We start from the raw sequence: 11,599 nt of genomic DNA, 5'->3' as shown, positions 1-11,599 counted from the left end.
GCCAGGGCACGGAGACCCCAGCACCACCTCATACTGCGGGGCTGCCGCGGGCCGGCGCCGCGGGGAGGCGGCGGGGAGGCGGGCAGCGGCGCCCTCTCCCACCTCCCTGCGGGGATGAGATAATCCACACCCCCAAAAGTGCCGTGGGGGAAGGGAGGGGGCCTGGCCCCAAACCGCCGACCCTCCGGCCACAGCCGGGTCTCTCGGGTCCCCGGCTCAGGCCCACTTCCAGCCCCGGGGGACTCAGGAGTCCAGCGAGAACAATGTGGGGGGCCGCGAGGAGAGGAAGAGCGCGCGGCGCGGCGTGAGCGGGCGGGCAATCCTGGGCAGCGTTTGTGTGTGAGAGTGCAAGAGGAGCTCAGTCACCCCCTCCTTCTCCTCTTCCTCCTCCTCCGTCTCCTCCTCCCTCAAGCACACCCCGTCTCCCGGGCCGCAGCATAGCAACCGGCTGCGCAGGCGCCACCAGTCAGCGGTCAGGAGCGGCGCGGCAGCAACAGGAGGCGATCTCGCGAGAGGCGAGGCCGACCCCCACCCCCTCCCGGCTAGCGCAAGGAGAAGAGGTTGCACCAGCCGGAGCGTGGACCGGCAGGCAGGTGCTCGCGAGGACCGACACGCAGGTGCTCGTGAGGACCGGCTAGGGGAGGCTGGGCCGTCGAACGGGAGAAGGGGGCGGAGCACCGAGCCGGGGTTGGCTGCTAGGAATGCCCTGCTGGACCTCCTGAACTAAGGGACCTGGCAGGGCGAGAAACCCAAGTGTTCAAGGGGAACGCCAGACCTCCTGGCCCCAGGTCATCCCAACTTCAGTGCTAGGAGAGGATCTAACTTTTGGGGTAAACATTTTTTTTGGAGAGGTTTTCGCTATAGGGCGCGTGCGCTGGCCAGACAGACAGACAGAGACATAGAGACAGAAAGCGAGAAATCACCCCCCAGGGGGGTTGGCCACGCCGCAGTCCCTTCTCCTCCAATTCTCCTCTCGGGATCTTGGGCACGCACGCACATGCGCCTGGCGTGAGTTTTAAGCCACCGGGTCCGGGACGTGAACTGCAGTCAACTACGTGGGAGTCCAGAGACAATGCCATTACGCTAACTGCTGGTTCCCATGGGGTAAACTTTTTGAATCACTTCCTCTTTTAAATATAGGCTCAAAAAAAAAAAAAAAAAACTAAACAACTTTCATTTACAAAACAAACACATGGGTGATTTCTGTGTGCCTGAATCGGTGTGCTTTTTAAACTTCAGTGGATTCATTATAAGAACAAATAGGTATCTGGTCTTGCCACACCACGGTTTTTAGACGTTTGCATTCTAACATTTTATTTTGTTACACCTAACATCGGTGATAGGACAGGTGCCTACTGTCTGTCTGGACCGTCTCAGCTGATATGGTTGAGGGAGAGATTTGGGAACCGTCACTCTTCCTTTGCCTCATTTTTGTCGGTGTCCTTTCTTTCCTGTCACCAGAAGCCTTCTTGCTTTTCTTTGCCCTTAGCTTCAGCACCCTACCAGGGCCTGCCTTCATAAAACCGTTCTTTGAAAAATCTCATTCTCTCCCAGCCAACAAAATGACTGTTTACCAAGCAAAGCAATTTGTGCATATCTGTGAAAGCAATGCCTATCGACTTACTTCCTGCGCCCTGTCCCTAGATTTTTTCACTGGAAAGAGACCATTTGTCATTCCATATTTTTCCTACTTCACCTCTACTTAGGTTTCTTACCAGATCTTTGTTCTAGCTTGTGCTTATTTATCCTTCCTTAAATATGCGTTCCTGCCTCTACTCTCCCTTTTCTCTGCCCTTGTTCCTGCTATTGCCACTACTAAAATGGTCTTCACCTCATCTCCACCTGTCAACTTTGAGTCATCCTCCAACCAAAGGAGGAGGTGGGACAGTCACCCAAAGTAAGAAGGAATTTCTTTCTCCTTTGACACTGATAACTCTAGTTTCATACTTCTTTTGGTTTTTAATCACAGTGTGCATTTTATTTTATTAACATATAATCATTATACATATTTGTGGAGGTACCGTGTGGTTTTTCAGTTTAATACAATATGTGATGATTAAATCAGGGTCACAGTATACTCAGCATCTCAACCATTTGTCATTACTTTGTGTTGGAAACTTCCAAAATCTGCATTTTTACTTTAAAAAAAAAATTACTAGGGATCATGGACTTGCCAGAGAGAAAGAAAGTACCTCTCAATGGAGCATGGTCATGCCACAGTCTCTTCTCCATTTCTTCATCCTGTTGAGATTTGGAGCATGCACACACATGTGTCTGGCATGTTTTTCACGGCACCAAGGTCACATCCAACTATGGTTGGCCATGTGAGATCCAGCTCTCTTAACCACTAGGCTACCCAGTCAGCCCGAAATCCTCTTTTTGAGCTACTCTGAGATATACAATACTTAGCCCTGTGTGGCTCTTACCACTACAGCTAGAGGGTAAGGATGGGTCTTAGTCTTCCTTGTATTCCCTCTGAAGCTTGATGACTCCCTAGTCACACACACACACACACACAAAGTTTGTGGAAACAATGAAATGCTTCAAATTCTAATGGGTAGGATTTTTTGGGGGGTACTTGAAACAGAGTAGGCATTTCCTCACCTTTCAAATCTGGTATCTTGCTTGTCTCTAGATGATACTAGTCTTTATATTGTTCTTGTTGATGCCCTATAGGGCTTTCTAACAGTCTTCTAGCTTATCTTTCTCTTTCCACATCTTTCCTCTTCAGCCCATTCCTACCACCCCACTCAAACCACAGTGACATTTATAAAATATAAATCTGACTTATAATATAACTGGAGTCTCATCATTACTAGAGACAACAGGGGTACATCTTTGACTTTGGGAAACGCCACAAGAGGAGCCCTTTAGATAAACATAAGCTTCATATTCATCTACTGTTCTTTAGAAAACCCTTTTTTTTTTTCAAATAGAGAAGCCATTTTTTAATTGAGATATAATTCACACAGTTATGAAAATTCACCCTTTAAAGTGTACAATGTAGCCATTTTTAGTATGCTCACAAAGTCATGGGACTATTAGCACCATATAATTGTATCCCCCCAAAAGAAATCCTATACCATTAGCAGTCACTCTCCATTCCTTCCTCCCCCATTCCCTAACAGCCACTAATCTAAATAGTTTCTGCCTCTGTGGATTTGCCTCCTGTGGATATTTCATATAAAAGGAATCATACGTGTGAAGCAGATAGAGAAGTTTCTCAATGAAACATCCTTTGTAGAAGTCACCAGAATAAGTCCTTTGGAGACACCCATATGCGCCATCATTCTTAGAGAAATTTGAATCTGTCCACCTCCAACCCCCTAGAAAGTGAGGAAGAAATAACACTCCCGAAAAGAAAAAAAAAGGCAGTTGTGCCCCATCTCCACATGAGCCAGTTGAAGACTGAATGGGGAAATAATAAACCAGTGCTTACCAAAGTTAAGTGTACATACAGATCACCTGGGAATCTTGTTACGGTGCAGGTTCTAATCCATTAAGTCTGAAATGAGGCCTGAGACTCTGCATTTCTGACAAGCTCCCTGGTCCCTGGCCTTCTTAGAGTAGCAAGGATATAGACCACTGTTCCTTTCACTGGAGTCTGAGAAAATATATTTGTAGGAGACTGGACAGTGGTAGTGGTAATACCAATCTCTGCAAGGCTGACCTACATGAAAAAGTTTTGGGTTTGCATCCAGAGACTTCCCTGAACATGCCATGTTCACACATGCTCGTGATCTGGTCTGGCTAAAACCAGGGTGGATCTCGGTCAAGACTCTGCTGTGTGTGCTCTCTCTGTCTCTGTCTCTATTACTCATGCAAGAAAGAAACTTTTTAAAAATACTTATTTCACATTTCTACATAAAAATACGTAAAATTTTGCTGTTGTTTAAATGATGTTCTTTTAAAAATTAATATATCCTGATGCCTATTTCTGATTAGCTGATGACCACCTTGTAACCTGCACTCGATTTTGTATGTGGCACCAACTATAACTTTAGTTTCTTGTGCTAATGGGAAAAGAATAGAATACTTCCTGCAGAGGGGTCCAGTATGTGATGTGGTTGTTAAGGTGCTGGACCCCCACATGGTGGACCATGGTTTGAGTCCCAGACCAAGCAGCTTGAAAATCATGCAGGGTGTGTGTACGTGTATGCCCAAAATCCCAGGAGGAGGATAGAGAAAAAGGGATTGCAGTATGGCCATCCCCTCTGGGTGTGTGTGTGTGTGTGTGTGTGATTTCTCACTTTCCTACTCACTGTCCCTCTCTGGCCAGGACACGTACCCTATAGCAAAAACCTAAATAAATAAATAAATAAAATATTTTTAAAAAACACAACTTTTTGTGGGAAATGACAGCATTCTGGCTAAGTGACGGGCAAGCATCCTCATAGCACACTGAGCAAAAGTTTAGCAGAAATTCAACTAGAGAAGAATGTTGGTTGGGGTAATTAAGTCAATTATAAGCATACCAAACAAAAAAGCCTGTACTGTAGCCGTGAGCTCCATATTCTCATCTCAAGGGACAATTTCATTTCAGCAAAACAACATCATCCACCACATTACATACATAATATTAATTGAATTGTACATTTTATCAATTTAATTTGTAAAATTGTTTTAGTTTCATGGCTGTAGAAAGCTGAAAGAATACAGAATTTATACCTAATCTAATGTTTACACATAATTAAGAAACATAATTAAAATAATTTAACAGTTGGGAGTCAGCGAGATTTTTTTTCCCCACTTCAAAGCGGCCTTGAATGTTACTGGATATTGGCAGGCACTGCTTTCCACCCTGATTTTTTTCTCTTGTCTGCAGCCTGCCCCTGGCAGTGCTTTGAGAGAGTGAGAACAAGGGTTGTGTCCACACTTGAAAGGTGTTGGCAGGCAAGGGCTGGCCATTCTGCACTGTGTGTGTGATGGTCAGACCTCTCCTAACCCTGGGCAGCTACAGTCCAAGGGAACAGGCGTTTGCTGCAGTCTGGGCAGCCAAGCCAGGCTGTCTGAGCCCTGGCAGTGACCTCAGGCAGCCTCCACGGAGGAGAAGCTTAACCAGGCACTATGGCCAGTTCACAGCCCATCTTGTCATCACACACTTAGGAGGACCCCTTTGGGTCAGTGGAGATACCTATTCAGGAAAATTCCAAAGGGAAGTTAGCTTCCAATTGCTTGGCGATCCTCAGAGCAGTGTACATTTTATTGTTGCCTAAGCTGGTGAAGTGGGGCACACAAGGTACACAGGCTTTCCAACAAACCCGAGCCCCAATGCGGTGGTTTCTGACTGGAAACCTTAGTAGGATATGTGTTTGCCTTAACCAGACAATCAAAGGGGGATTTCATTTTTTCACCTGTCTGAAATTTCACTCATAACTTAAAGCAAAGCAAAACAGAGCAAGCAAATTTAAAGAATTCCAACATTTTAAAGAACGTTGTATATTTTTTCCAGTAAGCTGAGAATTCTGTGGCTTGGGCCTTTTTTAACCACAGAGCTGCTTTACTTAAAAAAAAAGAAAAAAACAGAAAAACAAACTATTTTTAAAAATCAGAGAGCGTATACCTCTGAGGCAGTTGGCCCAAATTTGTCACTCTGTCAACATGGCTCTCTCTCTCTTCACTTGCCAGCAAGTCTTTCATGGTTTTTTTTTTTTTTTTTGCTAAGTATCAACAAAATACCCAAGTTAGCAATGCTGAGATCAAGATCTATACCAAAAAAAAAAAATTTTAAGATTTAAAAACTTAAGACTTCTTCCTACTCCCAGCCCCACTCCCCAAAGGTCAGTACAATGAACAAATTCTTGTATAAGCTTCCAGAATTTTCTCTGTGTATGTAAGTTTAATGTGTATCTTTTTTCTTTATCATGCTATACTCATTATATTTCACTTGCATATATGTATGAGAATCATTCCTTAACATTATTCCATGCATATCATTCTTTCGAAGGGCTGTACTGTAATGTATTTAACCTTTTCTAATTAATAGATATCTAGGCTGTTTCCAGTTCTTTGCTATCACAAAGAATGCTCTAAAGAACATTTTCATCATAAAGCTTTGTACGCATAACAAACCATCTGTTTAAGTTAAATTCCTAGAAGTGCACTTGCTGGGGTAAAAATGTATAGAAGTGTACTAATTGCATTCACCAACTCTTTCAAAGTCACCCATATTTTCTTCTGGTACTATTTGTTCTTTGTCTTAACTTACTAGAGGGCGTGAGCATTTGCTGGAGAGGAAGACAGAGAAAGTGAAAAAGCTCCTCCCATGGTGAATGGTCACAACATAATCCCTCTCTTCCTTCTCTTCCTCCTTTTGGGATTCTGAGCATTCATGCACACACAGCCCAGCATGTGTTTCAAGCTGTGGAGTCTAGGACTTGAACTGTGCTGTCGACCACATGGAATCCAGCCACCTTAACCACCATATCACTGGCTGGTCCTGCTTGTTTAAATCTGTTATCTACTTCGAAATAATTCTGGTGTAAGAGAATAGAGAGCAGCTCCCTTTTTTTTTCAATAGCTATCTAGTTGTCTCAATACCATCTCTGTGTGTGTGTGTGCACGTGTGCACACGTGCGTATGTAAAGAGGGTATTTTAGACTGTCTTGCCTTGTTGCAATCTTCCTACTTCAACTTCCCAGGTCACTGAGAACACGGATGCATGCCACCCTGCTTGGCTCTTTCAGACAGGCTCTCTCTCTTACCCAGGCCGCCTTGAGGGATGATCTTACTGCCTTAGCCTCCCTAGTTGCTGGGACTACAGGGTTGCCATACTGCACCTATCTCTTCAGAGTGGGCCAAGAGTAAAAACTGGGGCCTCACATACCAATAATCACTTTATAGAATAATTTATCATACACATACATATACAACTATGTGTTACATTGTTTTTACCAGATACTGAATTCTCAAATGTTTTTTCCTGATTTGAGAATTTTTTTGGGGGGGGGAGAGGTTTTTGCTATCAGGTACGTGTGCTCACCAGAAAGACAGAAAGAGACAGAGAGACAAAAAGCGAGAAATCACCCCCTAGGGGGGATGACCACACCGCAATCCCTTCTCCTCCATTCTCCTCTTGGGATCTTGGGCACGCACGCACACACACCCAGCATGAGTTTAAGCCACTGGGTCCAGGACTCAAACTGTGGTCAATTACATGGGAATCCAGCAACATAGCCATTATGCCAACTGCTGGTCCCTGATTTGAGAATTTTTAATTTTACTTCATTGAACTATCTACTCCACCTCTGGATTAGTTTCCCATTGTTGCTGTAATAAATCATCATGATTTTATTGGCTAAAGAAGACACAAATTCATTGCCTTACAATTCTGGACATCAGGAGTTAAAAATATGTCGGCAGACTGTGTTTCTTGGGAGGCTCTTGGGGAGAATCTCTTTCCTTACTCTTCCCCAGTTCTAGAGGCCACCTGCATTCCTTGGCTCATGACCCCTTCCTGCACCTTCAAACCTAGCAGAATGGCATCTTCACACCTCTTTCTTTCTCATCATCCTTCCTGTCCTCTCTGACACTCTTGCCTCCCCCTTCTATAAGGACCATTGTGATTATATCATGTCCACCCACTTAATCCAGGATAATATCTCCATCTCAAAATTGTTAGTTTAATCGTGTCAGCAAAGTCTCTTTTGCCATGCAAGGTAACATTCACACATTCTGTAGATTAGAGTATTTTGGAGACCATTGGTCTATGGGCCTCTCTTATATCAAGCGCTTCTAGTTGTTAAAATTTTAAACAAGTTTTTATATCTGGAAGTGTTCATTTCTTATGACTTCTTCCAAGATGAACATATATTTAATTACATGAATTTGAGATATGTGAGCCTCAGACTATGACCAAAATATTACATTATGTTGAGAGCTTTTATGAATGCCTAGTGCAGAAGCTATGTATCACCTAAAAGTATTCTTAGGATACTAATTAGGCATATTATAAACCACTTGACCTGTATCTAAGCTTTCTTAATTTAAATATTAATACAAATTAGTCCTCATAATTTTCATTCTTTTATTTATTTACTTGTTTATTTATTTTAGAGAGAGAGATTTTTGCTATAGGGTGTATGTGCTCACTGGAGAGACCAACAGAAAGAAATGAGAAATCACCCTCCAGCAGGGATGGCCATGCATCAGTCCCTTCTCCTCCATTCTTCTCTTGGGATTTAGGGACACACACACACGCACACACCCAACGTGAGTTTCAAGCCTCCAGGTCCGGGATTCCAACCATAGTCGGCTATATGAGAGTTCAGGAACATAACCACTACATTATCTACTAGTTCCAATTTTTACTCATTTAAAAAGACACATGTCTTTGGGCACCTGTGCGTACAAGCCCAAGATCCCAAGAGAAGAATGGAGAAGAGATTGCAGCATGGCTATCCCTGCTGGAGGGTGATTTCTCATTTCACCTCTGGGGTGTGATTTCTTGCTTTCTGTCTCTCTGTCTCTCCAGTAAGTGCTTATGTCCTATATCAAAAATATCTCTAAAAAGACACATATATTTTTCACTTCCTATTTTCTAGGCACTGGGAATACAGGTAAGAGATAGCCTTGTCCTCAAGGCAAGTATTTTTCATTTTAGGATTGTGATTTTTTAGTGGATTGTGGAATCAGTTTGGTAGTTGTCTTAGTTCACTGCTGTGTTGCTAACAGAAACACCTGAGACAGTGATTTATTGAAAATAGAGGTTTCTTTTACTTAAAATTTTGATGACTGAAAAGTCTATAGTATTAGCATCATGCCAGCTGTGTCACAATATGGCCAATAGAAGTTGAGGATGGTGGGCACGTGTAGAGAGATAGACCTGAGGGCAGTCACCATCCTTTATAACAACCTGTTCTCATGGGAACTCAGTCCTTCTAAAAGGACTGGAACTCACTGGATCTCACAAGGCAGCATTAATCCATTCATGAGCACAGTTTTTCCATGATCCAATCACTACCTGCTAGGTCTCGCTTCTTAAAAGTCTCAGCACCCCTCAACGCCATTGCACTAGGAACCAAATTCCGGAACACGATCCAAACTACGCAATAGATGTCACCAGTATTTTGAAAAAATTAAATGCAATAGAATAGAATAGAATATATCAAAGTGTACCACACAGATAAGCATTGCGTTGTGAAAACTTTAAGCGTTATTGTGTGTGTGTGTGTGTGTGTGTGTGTGTGTGTGTAGCCCAACCAGATGACACAATCTATAATGTACAGGACTACAGTGCTGTAAGCCACATGACCGACTAGAGATTTGGATCCCCGTGTTGACCTGAAAATATTCTGGGTGCTTGTGTGTGGGCCCCTGAAGAGCTGGGGCCTAGAGTGAGGTGGATCACAGCATGTGTGAGACCCTGTTGAGAATGTTTCTCTCTCTCTTTCTTTCTCTCTCTCTCTCACACATACTCAGGCACTCTCTATCATTAAAGAAGAAGAAGGTGGTGTTGGTGTGTATGTGGCATGCAATGTAAAATGTCTTTCTTATTTTGGGTGTGGTGACAGCATAAGAATTTCTGGTCTGAAGGGAGAATTAATAAATAAACACAAATTAGAATGAGGAATGCTTTCAGATTAAACTGTAAATTTCATGAGGACAGAATCATGGCTGTTTCACTCACCATTGTTTTATCACAATGTGAATGAAACTAATGTCTGATATAGAATTGGCTGTCATTTATTTTTCTTGAATAAATGAATAAATGGGGTGGGCCTCAGGTGCTAGGAAGAGCAGAGGAAGGTGAGATGCCTCTGTTGTTCTGAGCCTTATATGCAGGAATTTCAGTGTAGGCTCTGGAATGTAGGGGCATGTTTGGAAAGGAAAATGATCTGATGTCAATTTGAAGGCTGGACAGAGCTTGCCAGAGGGACCTTGAGTCACCACGAGTGACATCTAGTGGATTCTTTGACCAACCAGGAGACACCAGTCTAGAGGATCGCTTTCCCATTAGCTGAAGTATTATTTGATAGGGTGGTTGCTTTAAAAAAAGGAAAAAGAAGAAAGAGGGAGATGGGCTCCATTTCTGTGTCGTGAATAAATATATACGTGTTACTTATTTGTGGACAAATACTTTAGGTTTGTTGGTTTGTGCTCAAAAAAAAAAAAAGTTTGTTTACTTATTCTATAAGAGAAAGAGACAGCATCCCTAACAGGAAGTCTGTGATTCTATGATACATGGGCTGAACCTCAGTCAGCCCAGGATCCTCAGGTACAATCCCTGCGTACTCAGGGAGGTCTCTGAACTTGAACCCAGGACATTCCCGTGTAGGTCATCCTCTTAGAGCATTGTGTTTTCTGGCTGCACCATCATCCAGCCCCTTGTGCTCTTTTTTTATATGTTGGCTTTGTCAGTAAGAACTCTGAAATCAGACTAGAAATCTTGATGCCTCTTCATGATTTTGTGGTGTGTCACTCGGCACCTGGCACAGCATTGTCAGGTGTGCTTCAGCTGTGTAATAAACACCTGCTGCTGGCTGGCTGACACGTCTTAGTCATTTATTCAACCTGTAGTCATTGATTGGATGCCGCCCACATGAAGGATTCCTTTCCCTGGCTGCACATTAGAAACTCTAAGGTTTTAATAAATACAGATGCCCTTCTCTGCCATGATTCCACCTCATTTAATTGGTCAGGGTGGAGCCGAGACATTTTGCTGTAGGAAAGAATGTAGATGAAGATATTTTTCAGCTCCCAAGGTCATTTTACTGTACAGCATGTTGGGGTCATAGCTGCCAGGTGGACAGGCACTGAAGGTCACACAGAGTCAGTGTAAAGCAAAGAGGGAGCCCTGCAATCTGGATCAGTGCCTCTCTGACTCTGTGGGTGAAGGACCAATCCATCATGGCCAAAATCCTTATCAAATATAAGTAAGAATAAAGTACTATAAAGTAAAATGAAACAACAAGTAAATATAATAAAATCCAAGCCCCAATTTTTGAAGAGAGAATTTTTAATTTTTTTTTTCCTAGAGTGGTAGGAAAACCTCTGTAGCCTTCTCTCTGTCTCTCTCTGTTTCTCTGCATCTCCCTGTGTCTTTTAATTTAAAAATAATTTTTTTTAAGGTAAGGTATTTTCTGGGCACTCAAGCCCCTTCTTTATCTTGTTAATTCATGCCTTTCCCCTCCTCCCATTTAGGAGAGGCATAAACCCAGGCCCTTTTGAGATGGCTACTGAACTTGAGCTGTGAAATATTGCTTTTGTTTGGCGTGCGTAAGTGCTGTGTGGTTTTCATTTTTTACTTTTTAAAATGAAAATATAAATGTTTTATTGTCTTTTTTCTTTTTTTTCTTCTTTCCTCTTCTTTTGTTTTATTTTCCTTTTCTTTTAATGTCATTTCTTGACTGCTCAGCCTCCATGCACTGAGTGTCTAGACAGGTCTTAGCAAACATTATCCAAACATCTGAATACTGTTAGGGTCAGAATATTCCTCAATTACCACTGAACCTGATGGACAAAGGGTGAAAAACGGAACAGAAGAGAGATAGCAGATCACCTCCTCCTGCATGCCACTGAACACTCAGATTGAGTTTCAAGAATTAGGAAAAAATGCACAACCCATCAGATGACCAGAAATCACCTTAGGGGCACAAGA

The sequence above is a fragment of the Tupaia chinensis genome, unplaced genomic scaffold (assembly GCF_000334495.1).
Source record: "Tupaia chinensis unplaced genomic scaffold, TupChi_1.0 Scaffold147282_1, whole genome shotgun sequence".
NCBI classification, from domain to species: domain Eukaryota; kingdom Metazoa; phylum Chordata; class Mammalia; order Scandentia; family Tupaiidae; genus Tupaia; species Tupaia belangeri.
This window is presented reverse-complemented; position numbering follows the sequence as displayed.